Here is a 16,015-nt window from a genome sequence, read left to right on the forward strand (position 1 = left end):
TTCATTTTGTCATACCGTTTGCAACGCATCGAAATATCCATTTCCGACCCTTTAAAGTATATATATTCTTGATCAGCGTAAAAAACTAAGACGATCTAGACATGTCCGTCCGTCTGTCTGTTGAAATCACCCTACAGTCTTTAAAAATAGAGATATTTAGCTGAAACTTTGCACAGATCCTTTTTTTTTTGTCCATAAGCAGGTTAAGTTCAAAGATGGGCTAAATCGGACTATATCTTAATATAGCACCCATATAGACCGATCTGCCGATTTAGGGTCTTAGGCCAATTAAAGCCACATTTATTATCCGATTTTGCTGAAATTTGGGACAGTGAGTTATGTTAGGCCCTTCGACATCCTTCGTTAATTTGGCTCAGATCGGTCCAGATTTGGATATAGCTGTCATATAGACCGATCCGCCGATTTAGGGTCTTAGGCCCATAAAAGCCACATTTATTATCCGATTTTGCTGAAATTTTGGACAGTGAGTTGTGTTAGGCCCTTCGACATCCTTCGTTAATTTGGCCCTAATCGGATAAAATTCGGATATAGCTGCCATATAGATCGATCTCTTTGTTTAAGGTTTTTGGGCCATAAAAGGCGCACTTATTGTCCGATGTCGGCGAAATTTGGGACAGTGAGTTGTGTTAGGCCCTACGACATCCTTTTTATACCCACCACCGAAGGATGGGGGTATATTCATTTTGTCATTCCGTTTGCAACACATCGAAATATCCATTTCCGACCCTATAAATTATATATATTCTTGATCAGCGTAAAAATCTAAGACGATCTAGACATGTCCGTCCGTCTGTCCGTTGAAATCACGCTACAGTCTTCAAAAATTGAGATATTGAGCTGAAACTTTGCACAGATTCTTTTTTTTGTCCATAAGTTGGTTAAGTTCGAAGATGGGCCAAATCGGACTATATCTAGATATAGCCTTCATATAGACCGATCCGCCGATTTAGGGTCTTGGGCCCATAAAAGCCACATTTATTATCCGATTTTGCTATAATTTGGGACAGTGAGTTGTGTTAGGCCCTTCAACGTCCTTCGTCAATTTGGCTCAGATCGGTCCACCTTTGGATATAGCTGCCATATAGACCAATCCTCCAATTTAGGGTCTTAGACCCATAAAAGCCACAATTACAAGCCTCTGTGATACGGTGGCTTCTAATACAATTCACTGTGCCAAATTTCATCGGGTTAAAAATACGGCGTTTATGAGGTAAAGAAGTCATAATCTGGAGATCGATCTATATCGAGATATGATCCGCTATAGTCCATCTACTACCTATGGTAGAAAATTTATCCGTACACAGTTTCAGCCACAATTACAATCCGATTTTGCTGAAATTTGGGACAGTGAGTTGTGTTAGGCCCTTTAACTTCCTCCGTCAATTTGGCTCAGGTCGGTCCAGATTTGGATATAGCTGCCATATAGACGGATCCTCCGATTTTGGGTCTTAGGCCCATAAAACACGCATTGATTGTCCAATGTCGCCGAAATTTGGGACAGTGAGTTAAGTTAAGCCCCTTGACATATTTCTGCATTATCGCACAGATCGGTCCAGATTTGGATATAGCTGCCATCTATACCGATCTCTCGGTTTTAGGTTTTGAGGCCATAAAAAGCGCATTTATTGTCCGATGTTGCCGAAATTGTGGACAAAGAGTTCAGTTAAGCCCTCCACATATTTCTGCTATGGGACATAAGGTATGAGTTTTGCACCGGATTTTGACGAAAGGTGGTTTACATATATACCCGAGGTGGTGGGTATCCAAAGTTCGGCCCGGTCGAACTTAACGCCTTTTTACTTGTTCAATTTAGCTCAGATCGGTTCAGATTTGAATATAGCTGCCATATATACCGATCACTTGATTTTATGTTTTGGGCCCATACAAGACGCATTTATTGTGCGATGTTGCCGAAATTTGGGAAAGAGAGTTAAGAGTTAAGTTAAGCCCCTCCACATACTTCTGCAATTTGGTCTAGATCGATGAAGATTTGCATATAGCTGCCATATAGACCGATATTTCGATTTAAAGTCTTGGTCCCATAAAAGGCGCACTTATAATCCGATATTACTGAAATTTGACACAGTGATTTATGTTAGGCTTTCCGACATCTATGTTGTATATGGTTCAGATCGTTTTATTTTTATATATAGCTACTAAAAAGACAAATATTGACCAACAATTGAACAATGGCTTGTACTTATTAGTATTTGGTCCAAATCGGAACATACTTCGTTATAACTGCCATGGGACATAAGGTATGCAATTTTCACCGGGTTTTGATGAAAGGTGATTTACATATATACCCGAGTATCCAAAGTTCGGCCCGGCCGAACTTAACGCCTTTTTACTTGTTTTATTTCTTTGCTTAGGATACTTGTGAGGTATTTTCTTTAGCTAAACGTCAATTTATCGACCCGAGAGTGACAAGGCTAGAATGGGAGCCATTCGTAGTATCCGTGATCTCCGTGCCGATGGACAGCCATCCCAATTTACAGTGCACGAAGCTACGAATGTCATCCGTAGCGCCAAGCTCTACACTGATGCTGAAGAAATTGGATCTGCCTGGAGTCGGGTACCTTACAACTGTCCTCTGCCTTTCCGAACACTATTATAGTGCCCAATGTTTTGAAGATGGGCAGTGTGATCCCGCAACTGAAACCTGGAAAGGACATGAGCAGGGGAAGTCGTACAGACCGATCTGTCTTCTTTCGTGATTTGAGGCTAAGGGAGCTTTCTAGTTGGTCATGTGGCGGCCACGGACACTGTGTTTTCATTGAAGATATCTGTATCCGTTCACAATTGGCAGACTAATTTGCATGATTAGACCAATACTTACTCTGTAGTTTGGTGAACTACTATGGAGAAAAAGTGCAACATAAGGATCATACAACAGGTTCAGAGAACATGTTGTCTTGGCATAGGCGGAGCGATGAGGACCACGCCTACTAGGGCACTGGAGACTATTCTAGATATCCGAACCATTGACATACAAATTAAGTGTGAGGCAGCCACTGCGGCTGTGAGACTTAAGGCGATGGGAGAATGGATTGAGAATGGGAGCAGCTCACACCATCGCGGTATAATCAAGGCGACGTTAGGAAACCTGGAAGGAAGGGAAGAGGTTTCCGATCGAATACCTGAGATGAACCTTTAAGTCGAGTGCGAGGCACTGCTGCCATCGGCCCAGTCTTGGATGGACGGAACCCTAGTATTACCATCCGGAAGATCATGTTATACGGATGGATCAAAGCTAGAGGACAGAGTGGGCCTGGAGGTTCACATTGAGAACCCAGGGACTGAGATATGTTTTAGACTGCCTAAGCATAATACAGTCCTGCAGGCGGAGATCCGGGCGATCACGGAATGCGTGAGATGGTGTGGTTCTAACACGAGGACGTCGACAGTAAAATTGCCATAATGGCAATAACAACCAGGACGGTAAGGTCACGAACAGTCTTGCAGTGTAAGAAGGAGATTAACGCCTTCTCTGAAGATGGCAAAATCCGCATCGTTTGGGTGCCGGGTATAACGGAGTAAGAGGAAATGAAAAGGCAGACGATTTGGCTGTGAAGGCCAGAGGACTGTCGTCAATAAACTTGGTTAATCCAAAGCCTTTCGGGTCGACGTAGTCCGAGTTAGGGGAGTGGGCGACGAATGTGCATGAAACATTGTGCAACAGCGAAACGGTCGGTAGGACGGCGAAAATCCCAAGGGTTCCAGGTCGTGAGCAAACGAGGCTTTTACTGAAAGGAAGCAAGAAGGAGGTCAGTATAGCTATTGGTATCATAACGGGACACATAGGACTACGAGCTTACTTATGTAAAATCGGTGCGGGAAGTGATAGCATGTGTAGGGCATGCAGGGAAGATGATGAGACGTTGGAGAATTTACTTTGTCATTGCCCGGCTTTCGCGTCTAACAAATACCGGCACTTAGGTGAAGACACAATACCAGACATGAACCAACTTAGGGAAGTGGTATTGAAAACAATTAATGATTTTGTAAGTAGCACGGAATTCCTAACTTAAGTTTTCTTTTTAGAGGTTACTTACTACTATAGTTCTTAGAGAGCTCAACAAGCCGATTACTGGCTTAGGTGTATATCGATAGTGGCATGGAGCGGATTAATATCTGCAGCCTCTTTTCTACCTAACCTAACCTAAACTTCAAAATATTTACACAAATTTTCCACTTACTTTTTAAGTACAGTCTTTAAGAATAGAGATATTGAGCTGAAACTTTGCACAGATTCTTTTTTTTTTTCCATAAGCAGATTAAGTTCGAAGATGGGCTATATCGGACTATATCTTGATATAGCCTCCATACAGACCGATCCGCCGATTTAGGGTCTTAGGCCCATAAAAGCTACATTTATTATCCGATTTTGCTGAAATTTGGGACATTGAGTTGTGTTAAGTCACTCGACATGCTTCTTCAATTTGGCTCAGATCGGTCCAGATTTGGATATATCTGCCATATAAAATGATCCGCCGATTTAGAGTCTAAGGCCCATAAAAAGCGCATTTGTTGTCCGATTTTGTAAAAATTTCGGACAGTGAGTTGTGTTAGGCCCTTCGACATCCTTCATCATTTTAGCCCAGATCGGTTCAGATTTGGATATAGCTGCCATATAGACTATAGCCATATAGACCGATCTCTCGATTTAAGATTTTGCGCCCATGAAAGGCACATTTATTGCCCTTGTTAGGCTCGTCGAAATTTGTCTGTAACTTGGTCCAAATCGGTCTAAATTTGGATATAGCTGCCATATAGACCGATTTCTCGATTGAAAGTCTTGGCCCCCTAAAAGGCGCATTTATAACCCAATTTCACTGAAATTTGACACAGTGACTTTTCGACATCCCTGTCGTATATGGTTCAGATCGGTTTATTTTTAGGTATAGCTACTAACAAGATTAAAATATTTTGTTATACACAATTGAACAATGCCTTGTACTTATTAGTATTTTGTCCAAATCGGACCATATTTCGATATAGTAGCTTTGGGGCATAAGGTATGCAATTTTCACCGGGTTTTGATGAAAGGTGATTTACATATATACCCGAGTATCCAAAGTTCGGCCCGGCCGAACTTAACGCCTTTTTACTTGTTAAGATCCGGCCGTTCAAAAGGTAGATGGTCTATATGACAGCTATTTACAAATGTGTGTCCGTTTAGGCCATATTTTGCACGTAGGCCTTATATAGCGCACTGTTACAAATTTTAGTAAAATAGAGGGAAGTGTCCGTATAAATCTATACATCCCCCCAAGGCGGATTGAAAAATGTGGTCTCATGCGAACTACTGTTAACAGCCGGCCAGATTTGACGGTATTAAGATGACAGACTTTTGTTTGCATTCTCTTTGTTTCCATCTTCTTTCTCACATATTCTCAGCTCATGTACACACACACGCACAAATTTCTTTGTGTGTGTTTGTAAAACATCGATCAGCTTGATGGCAAGATGGCGGATTGCACCATATGATTGTTATACAAATGGTTGTTGTACAAATGAGACCACCTTTAATTGTTTCGCCATGACATCCCCCATTGTTTTGCTAAATACACTGTGGAACAATTTCACGCTCTTGATCTGTGGGAAGGGAAATACTAATTGGGGATGAAGCTACCAGGTCAGTAGAGCAAAACCTCAAAAGTGTTTTGAGTTTTCAGGCCAAACTTATTTTTTAAGACGCTTTTAATATCGTCTTGGTCGCCCCGCTAGCCGAGTTGGTAGCGTGCTTGGATTACCAATGCAGAGGTCGTGGGTTCAATTCCCGCCAGACGCCTTGGTCTGTCGCTACTGTGGTATCACAATGGACCTAAAATTGTCTAAGTGAGTCTGTAAACGACTGCCACTCTTACCTTAATATCGTCTTAAAGAAGACAAAAGAAATTGGAAATAAGTCCACAACTTTTTATGTGTTGATCTGAGCCAGAAAGCTGAAACGAGTATGATTGTGTAGGCTTGATCATCTGTTTTGAAAAACGAGTAAAATCAATCATTTACACAAGTCAAACCAGTCTATTCAACTCGCACAAAACGCAACGAAAATGTTGTGATTTAAAAAGGAATTGATTGAAGCACTAGGCATGACATAATTACCAGGTAGTGCACCGCAAACAGCTGAGTACAATTTTTTCTCGCGAAGTGTCAACGAGTTTTAGTTGTGCGTGTGTGTGTGTGTCAACGAGTTTTAGTTGTGTGTGTGTATAGTTTAGAATCATACAGCACACAAACAACGAAAAATGGCGCGAACTAGTAACATGCACAAAACCAGAGTGGCACTAATTACTGATTTTGACGGATAGTACACTCAATATTTTGTTGTTGGGGTACTGCCACTGCCTGTAAATGAATATATATTGGCACAAGGGTTTAATCGGACAACTCACAAACTTGTTTTGGTGAGAGGCCTGTGAATGATTCTGCTGAAAGGGACGTTAATTTTTATGGCTCTTGCTTGATATGATTTTTCTATTTGTTGTATTTGTTATGACTTGTTCCAAGTGCAATGTTAGAATGTTTACGCTGGTGGATCACTCGAGATCCATTGATTTCATGCCTAACACCAAATCAATTATCTTGTGGTCGTTTTGATAATGGATTGTCACGCCTAAACAATTTCGCTTAACATAATTGTCCGTCCACATGTCAATGGTGGCTACCTGGACCGTCGGATTTAATAATATCGGGCAAAATGCTCCACACAAACTTCCGACCTTTGTGTTGGTTGGCCAGACGGTGTGTAATTTCCACTTTCAACATTTTCAGCCATTTCAAACAAAGAGAACAGAAAAACTAGCAAGTATTTGTTGTTATTTTAACAACCTCGGGTATATTTGTGAACAACCTTTCGACAAAATCCGGTGAAAAATGCACCGGAGCTATATCGAAATCTGTTCCGATTTGGACCAAATACTAATAAGCACAAGTCATTATTCAATTGTGTATTACATAATATTGATCTTTTTAGTAGCTATATCTAAAAATTAACCGATCTGAACCGATATGCGACACGGATGTCGAAAAGCCTAACATAAGTCACTGTATCAAATTTCAGTGAAATCGGATTATAAATGCGCCTTTTATGGACCAAGACTTTAAATCCAAATATCGGTCTATATGGTCAGGGCCAAATTGAAGAAGGATGTCGAAGAGCCCAACACAACTTACTGCCCCAAATTTCGGCGACAACGGACAATAAATGCGCCTTTTACGGGCCAAAAACCTTAAATCGAGAGATCGGTCTATATGGCAGCTATGTCCAAATCTGTACCGATCAGGGCCAAATTAAAGAAGGTTCTCGAAAGTAATAATCTAAGTAATCTAATACAACTCACGGTCCCGATTTTTGGCAAAATCGGACAATAAATGCGCTTTTTATGGGCCTAAGACCCTAAATCGGCGGACCGGTCTATATGAGGGCTGTAGCAAGATTTAGTCCGATATGGCCCACCTTCGAACTTAACCTGCTTATGTACAAAAAAGACTCTATTCGAAGTTTCAGCTAAATATATCTATTTTTAAAGACTGTAGCGCGATTTCAACAGACAGACGGACGGACATGACTAGATCGTCTTAGATTTTACGCTGATCAAGAATATATATACTTTATAGGGTCGGAAATGGATATTTCGATGTGTTTCAAACGGAATGACAAAATGAATATACCCCCATCCTTCGGTTAGATTAGGTTTAAGTGGCAGTCTTCCATCAGACTCACTTAGACGTTTTCGTCCACAGGAACAGAAGAAGGAAGGTGCCTTCTAGTTCCTACCTAACCATCCAGATCGCTTTATAAAGCCCAATAACTTGCTAAATCAGACATGTTCTTAAAGAAATGAGAACCCAAACTGAAACTCCTTCTGACTGCTAGTGTGGGACACACATATAGAAGTTGTTTTAGAGTCTCTTCTTCTTCGATGTCCTCACAGCTTTTGCAAAAGTCGTGGCTGGCAACCTTCAGTCTGTCAGCATGTTTTCCGATTAGACAGTGACCTATCATGACCAGTGTTGCCACTCAAGAAAATTATTTCCTAACAAAATGTATACAAAATCCCACCAAAACCGACCTAAGCCTACCAAATATTCTATAAGCTAGAAAATAGTTTTCCTTAATACTCCTCTTATAGAGCAATCATCTGATAAGACTTTTAAGCTCATAAAAGTAATATTTTTGAATCGTATTAGATCCGTCAGACCGATCCCACGATTTAAGGTAGTCGGCCCAAAAAATCCGCAGTAACTGAAATACGATTTCGATGGAATTTGAAACCGTGAATTACATTGGAATTATATCACAAAGAAGTCTTTTGAAGGCAAACACGGTGGTACACACAAACCGGGACGACCAAAAGCCCGATAGAAGGATGAAGTAGTGGGAGACACCACGAAACTTGGTGTCAGAGATTTTGGAATAAGCGCAGAAGATCGAGGCGCTTGAAGCGCTATTCTACGTTCAGTTAGTGGAACAAATGTTCTATCATAGCCAATTAAAGAAAGAAGAATTTCATTGGCTTCTGAACATTCGAGAATGGACCATATTTGATCGTAGATGCCACACAAGCCGATGTCCCAATTTAAGGTACTAAACACACACATACATATATATATATATGTATATATATATATATATATATATATATATATATATATATATATATATATATATATATATATATATATATATATATATATATATATATATATATATTGCTAAAATTTGACACAGCAATACCCGTTGTAACAGTAATAGATACCTTGACATCCGAGCCCAATATGTTCCAGATTGGAAGACATTTTAATTAAGATGACATATATACTCCTCACCCAATACTTTGGGCTCCAATATGGGTTAGAAAAACGATTGTTTTACAAATCAAAGAACACATGTGTAACTAGAATTCTTATCTGCATAAATGTTTATATGCTTCTTATACTTTAGTTATTTATCTCATCTAATATTTACCTGTAATTTAAATCATTAATTTACTTGGCATTTAAGTGTTAAGAAAACCTACCAAAAATCAAGGTCAGCCTACTATCCTACCAAGAGAAAAAACTTAAAAAATTTGGTAGGATCCTACCAAAAACGACAACACTGGTCACGACGGAGACGTCTGTTCTAGCCAATGACAGCAAAGCGGTAGACTTCTCAAGTTCAGATTAGGCCACATAGTTTTGGAATGCTCTTTGTGACCATCTATCATTCGTTGCCCTTCGGGTCTGGTCCTGAGAACTTTGCTAACATGTCGCTAGAGGCATACCCACAGATTCCAGTATCCCTGGAATGTGTAGGGTAGTTGCTCGTCTCGCAGAGCTAACAGCAACATTTTTTAAATTTTGTTGTAAGTAATTCCAAAAACGCGAAACCCGATTGTGGTAAGACCTTTCAAGAAAAGTACTATTGTAACATTCAATAGGGCGCCCCGGTAGCCGAGTTGGTAGCGTACTTGAATTACCAGCACAGGGGTCGTGGGTTCGAGGGTTCGATTCCCGCCGGAAGCCTTGGTCTGTCGCTACTGTGGAATCGCAATGGACCTAAAATTGTCTAAGTGAGTCCGTAAAGGTCTGCCACTCTTACCTAACCTAACCTAACATTCAATAAGTATCTGTGAGTTTATGCTACTTGTTAGAAACTTGATAGTGTTACACTGATAACAGGCAGCCCATATTTAATAATGCAGAAGAATAGACAACCTAACGTTTATGTAATGCTCGAATGAGCATCCGAACAATTCAATGGTAAAACGCTGGTAATAACTGCGGCAACGTACAATTTTTTTATTTTTGTTTTTTTTTTTTATTATGCAGTAATAAAGGGTGATTTTTTTGAGGTTAGGATTTTCATGCATTAGTATTTGACAGATCACGTGGGATTTCAGACATGGTGTCAAAGAGAAAGATGCTCAGTATGCTTTGACATTTCATCATGAATAGACTTACTAACGAGCAACGCTTGCAAATCATTGAATTTTATTACCAAAATCAGTGTTCGGTTCGAAATGTGTTCATTCACCGTAACGTTGCGTTCAACAGCATCTTTGAAAAAATACGGTCCAATGATTCCACCAGCGTACAAACCACACCAAACAGTGCATTTTTCGGGATGCATGGGCAGTTCTTGAACGGCTTCTGGTTGCTCTTCACTCCAAATGCGGCAATTTTGCTTATTTACGTAGCCATTCAACCAGAAATGAGCCTCATCGCTGAACAAAATTTGTCAAAATTTGAACACATTTCGAACCGAACACTGATTTTGGTAATAAAATTCAATGATTTGCAAGCGTTGCTCGTTAGTAAGTCTATTCATGATGAAATGTCAAAGCATACTGAGCATCTTTCTCTTTGACACCATGTCTGAAATCCCACGTGATCTGTCAAATACTAATGCATGAAAATCCTAACCTCAAAAAAATCACCCTTTATAAATGTCAAAGGCTTGATAACAGAGCTGTGATTTCGTCTAAAATCTTAAAAAAATTTCTATTTAATCCGATATTCCCCAAATAAGCAACATTCATTCCAATTTTTTTTCGCCCACTGTGCGTCCCCGTATATCCAAAATACATATATTCGAGATGAGTGGAAAAATTTATGCGAATTTGTGTTTTTGGTACCCACCACCGAATGATGGGAGTATATTCATTTTGACATTCCATTTGCAATACATCGAAATATACATTTCCGTAAAATCGAAGACGATATAGCCATGTCCGTCCGTCTGTCTGTTGAAATCACGCTACAGTCTTTAAAAATAGAGATATTGAGCTAAAACTTTACACAGATTCTTTTTTTATTCATAGGCAGGTTAAGTTCGAATGAGTTCTGTTAAGCCACTCGACATCCTTCTTCAGTTTGGGCCAGATCGGTCCTGATTTGGACATATCTACCATATAGACGGATCTCTCGATTTAAGACCTTGGGCCCATAAAAGGCGCATTTAGTGTCCTATTTCGCTGGAATTTGGAACAGCAAGTTGTGTTAGGCCTTTCGACATATTTTTTCAATTTGGCCCAGTTTTGAATATAGCTGCCATATAGACCGACCTCTCGAATTAAGGTCTTGGGCCAATAAAAGGCACATTTATTATCCGATTTTGCAGAAATTTAGAACAGTGAGGAGTCAACCCCTCGGTATCCTTTTTCAAGATGGTCCAAATTTGGAAGTAGTTGTCATTTGACAAATGACTTATGTTTGGCTTTTCAACATCCGCGTCCTTAGTGGTTCAGACCGGTCTATATTTGAATATAACAGCCAAAAAGATCAATATTGAACAGTGACTTGTATTTATCAGACCACTCAATGTCCGTGCCGAATTTGGTCCAAATCAGACCATATTTCGATATAGCTGTTATGGGTGCATAAATAGTGAATTTTCACCGGATTATGACGACAGGTGATTTACGTATATACCCCAGATTGTTGTTGTTGTAACCACATTTGCATGTGGAGGTGGCGATCCTCGTCATACTCGTGTATAGAAGCAAGCTCGTTCCGGCTCAAAGGACCGATCGCCGCGGGAACAGGGTGGCCATTGGTTATTTAAGGCACCAATTACCCTTCTTGTCGTATCGAGCATCATAGGCAATAAGTATTTGTGCAAGAGGCGGTGCCGTCCGACCTCTCACTGAGACTCTCCACTCGATACAGCTGAGTGTCGTTGCAGCTACTCCGTATGGATCATTCCACTATCCGCAAACTGTGAACGCGCCCGGTAGCTCGCAGCTAAGCTTCTCGTAACAGCACGGCCACCACACAGATCAGACCTCAATGTTCCATCCTGTGTGGTGCTCACAGCTATCCCGTGCCAGGATAAGAGTTATGTAATATTATTAAAAAAATATAATATTAAACAAAATTATTAATCTTTCCTTCATTACAAACAAATACAAATATTGCCCATGAACATTCCACTAAGGAACAGGGGCAAACTTCTCACATGTCAATGAGTGCAGTTCGATTCAAGTTTAAGCTCAATGATAAGGGACCTCCTTTTTATAGCCGAGTCCGAACGGTGTACCGCAGTGCGATTCCATTGAGAATGGAATCAAGTATAAAGAAATCTTTAGTTTTGGCCACCACTGCTTTATTGTAACCCAAAAACACAAATCACATCTTTAATTTTGGGGGCACGCTCCTCGCCAAAAAATCCCCAGACGGGCATATAGACCGATCGGTACTTAATGATCGGTTTAAACGATCGGTACTTAATGACAAGGTATTTTGGAGAAGAATACGAATCTCATATAAAAACATGGGGTAAATTGTCAGGAGGGTCGATCGGCTTAGATGGGAGCTATATAACCGATTTAAACCACAATTAGCAAGGATATTAAAAGTCATAAGAAAACTTTCCGTGCAAATTGAAGCTTCTAGGGGCTCAAGAAGTCAAATCGAAGGACCACTTGAAGTGGGAGCTATACCTACATCAACGTAATTTCGACATACGGACATCACAAAATCGACTTGTAATGCCAAGATAATCAAGAATATATATATATACTTTATAGCATCGCAGATGAATATTACTAGGTGTAACAAACAGAATGACTGACGTCCCATGGTGGTGGGTATAACAAACAAAGAGAAGGGGAACACTCCAAACCTGTCACTGGTAAACAAAGAGAGACTAAAGCTCCGTGAAATGTAGTCGTCTTCCAAGGTCCTTCCGCATGGAAAAATTAAAACCGTCTAGATGAGCTGAGTGTTTTTTTAATGTAAGAAAATACCGCTCATTTAAGATTATCTTAGCATTTTCAAAAATTTTTCCGATTATAATGAGTCATTTTGTTTTTCCGGTATATTGGTTGAAGCGTTTCGTTATCGGTTGAGACGAAGACGAACTTCGGCAGTTGTTTTGGATACTTATTCAAAAGAATGACAATTTCTCTCTTTCTCGAAGTTATGTGCATTGTTTCAGTAAATCCTATGGCAACATGGTCGTCCAGTCTGAGACCATCCATATGGAAGTCTACGTACCTTCTATTACCATGGATATTGTAGCACCAATCGGCTCTATCAGGTATAGTGATACAGTACTTTTTATCAAATAGCGGTTCCCAAAGAGAAAGCTCCCTTTTACTCATTGGAGTGGTAGCACCGATTATTCTATTCATTAAACTTTTGTATAGAAAATGGCAGGTAGTTGTGAGAAACATCAATACGAATTACTTTTGTGGGATTACAATTCAAAATAACGGTACTCATTATTTAAAGCGGCGTTGCCAACTTATTCTCATATGATATTTCGATTAGTTGTGAAAAAACGATTGATGTATATTGAATAATCGATTGTTCAACAATCGACATACATCACCAAAGTATGGCAACTCCATCCTAACCTTACCTAAAGCAAAAAAATAAGTCGAAAGAATGAGACGTGAAAATAAATTAATTGCGTCGGTCTCTTGAATATAAACTAGTTGCAAATTTAAACAAATTGTTTAGTTAATTTTTTATATGTTATCGTTTAATTCCGTTCATTGAAATAAGTCCCATATTCATATCAAATTCGACGTCCAACAAACAACAAAATTACTACAAACAGTAACAAGAGGAAGAAAACAACAAAAGCAAATGCGATTTTGTTCCTTAATCGAGACACATTGAGAAAAACATCGAGCAAGTAATCGGTACATGGTGACAGTTAAATGTCAAATCATCAATAAAAAAAATAAAATTTTTCTTTTCGTTGGTGGTGTTGCTCCGCTCCTCTATTGAATTAAGAGAATGAAACTATAAGAAAAAACAAAAAAGAATCAAAAAAGTTATCAATATTAGCAAGAGTCTGAGAAACAGCATAAAACATGTTAAAGTTGATTTGTGTAAACGAGTGAATAAAATATAATAATCTCCCCGATTAATGGTGCTAAAACATACAACTACTACACCTGCTGAAACACCACATACACTACGACTGCAGGCGTCCTTGGTAGTTACTACACCAAGGAGCTAAACTGAGAAAACAGAGGTCTATTAGTCCATTCGTCCAATTGGGACTTATACTGGTGCTAGTAATGGGCATCTGAATAGCAGCCAGTCGCAAGCTGCAATTCAAGTACTCGAGCTCAACCCTACATACCATTACTACGGAAAACAGAAGCAGTAGCAGCAGTCCTACAATCAAACAAACGTGTGTTTGTTCGTATGACCAAACCAATGTGTGTATGTGATTCCAAAAGAAAATTGTCATTTACTTGCTGTTTCGATTGTTTGGTTTTTAGTTGTTATCCTTTTCATTATTTTGTTAAGAAATCCTAAGAAGGAGTGAATGCCGTGTGGTGCAACGCATCCATCTTCCGTATGACAAAGCTAAGTTGCACCTACTGCCGCACTGCTGCACACCCATTGTGATGAAAATCTGATGAGCAAAGAATCAAAATGAGAAACTTATTTCCTTGTGTTCCATCGGTATCGTTACGACAATATTCCATTTCCCCTCCAGTAACAAATGAAAAGTTGTTTAACCATATCAGCCGAGCAATTGTCAACCCGTCCACACCCACACAACAAAATCAGCAGCAGCAGAAACAGCAGCAACAAGAAATACGCAAACATCTACAACTGCAACAATCCTCTTATTGTAGTATCCTAGCAAGCACTGAAAAAGCTTCTGTGTATTTGCTTGGGTTTCCTGATTTTTGTTGGCAGAAGCACACCTACATTTAATTGATTGTCCTCGTCGTCGCAGTGATTTCAAAGGTGTGTACAATTTGATGTCTCATTTATGTTTTGACTTGAAAACGCACACATATAAACACACACACACATGTATATTCATCACATACGTGCAATACATTTGACATTGCATTTACTTTGGCAGTCCTTACATTGACAGTAGCCCTTGCCCCAATCTAATTATTCAGTATGGGATTTTTTCGTAGAATATTTATTTACATATGTAGGTACTTAGGAAATTATAAATTATCATTGCATCTAATATGATGACATATATACATAGTTATTATTACCACATGATACCCACAAAACCAAGGCTTAAAAAATTCTTAAAAGAACTTTAAAACCCTATTTTTTCAGGAGTTATTCTTTGTTTTTTTTTTTTTTTGTTACCAATAATATAATATATGTGGTGACTAGTGAAATTTCATAAAAATTCGCCACATTATGGCAAAATTCAACATTGAGAATTTCTTAATAAATTTTGGTAGTACAATCAATCAATTCGGCGATAGACCAAACTATCTCCTATATCATACTGTTAGCCATCTGAACCGTATTCATCATATTCGATGCACTATGGGCCTCATAACCGGCTTTAGGGACAAATAATCGCAGGAAGCAGATAAGACCCTAACATATTGAATTTGCTGTCTATATGAACTATGAATTGCTGAATTTTCATGAAATGGCGATTTTTGTTAGATCGTTGGGGATTGTAAACGGGCGACATCGGTTCAGATTTAAATATATCCCGGATTTGACTTCTTGAGTTCCTAGAATTCTCAATTATTATTCGATTTGGCTAAAATTTCATACATGAAGTACACTTATGCCTCCTACACTCGCACAATATCCCACCCATAGGTCCGAATTAGTAACTGATACCCGAATTTGATTTCTTGAAAACCTACGTTTGCATAAAGATATTTTTAGAAATAATTGAACATTTTATTCATACTCATTTATTGCACCTACTCATCATTTGTTGTAGCACTTCGAAATTTTACTTAAAACAAGTGAAAAAATAAAATCTTTTTTTAGGCTGATGGCTTAAAAAGAGATTTTAAAAACAATTTGTGCTAGTAAAATGTAGAGGTAAAATTTAGTTAGTTCTGTAAGGTTGAAGCTATTATGTTTAACAAATTATGATAAGTATTTTGTTTAAGTTTTTCGCAACCATTCCGAAAGCTGAACAGAATACTCTACTTAAAGTAATACCGCCATGACATTTTAAGGCGATATAGTTGTGTCTGTCCAACTGTCCGCCTGTCCCCCTATCTGTCGAAAGCTTTCCTTCGAACGT

General features: G+C 39.1%; 1 protein-coding gene across 6 annotated transcripts in view; it reads left to right on the top strand.

Moving 5' to 3' along the window:
• The first annotated feature begins 13,415 nt into the window (after positions 1 to 13,415).
• Positions 13,416 to 16,015, top strand: part of LOC106086868 (axin) — a 106,733-nt gene continuing 104,133 nt past the window's right edge. For 2 of the 6 annotated variants that reach the window (XM_059363294.1, XM_013251693.2), the window contains exon 1: positions 13,416 to 14,733. The gene's annotated coding sequence lies outside the window, so the exon portion shown is untranslated. The remainder of the gene's footprint in view (positions 14,734 to 16,015) is intronic. The other 4 variants (XM_013251689.2, XM_013251691.2, XM_013251688.2 and 1 more) reach the window with 4 other exon arrangements.

The sequence above is a fragment of the Stomoxys calcitrans genome, chromosome 2 (assembly GCF_963082655.1).
Source record: "Stomoxys calcitrans chromosome 2, idStoCalc2.1, whole genome shotgun sequence".
NCBI lineage: Eukaryota > Metazoa > Arthropoda > Insecta > Diptera > Muscidae > Stomoxys > Stomoxys calcitrans.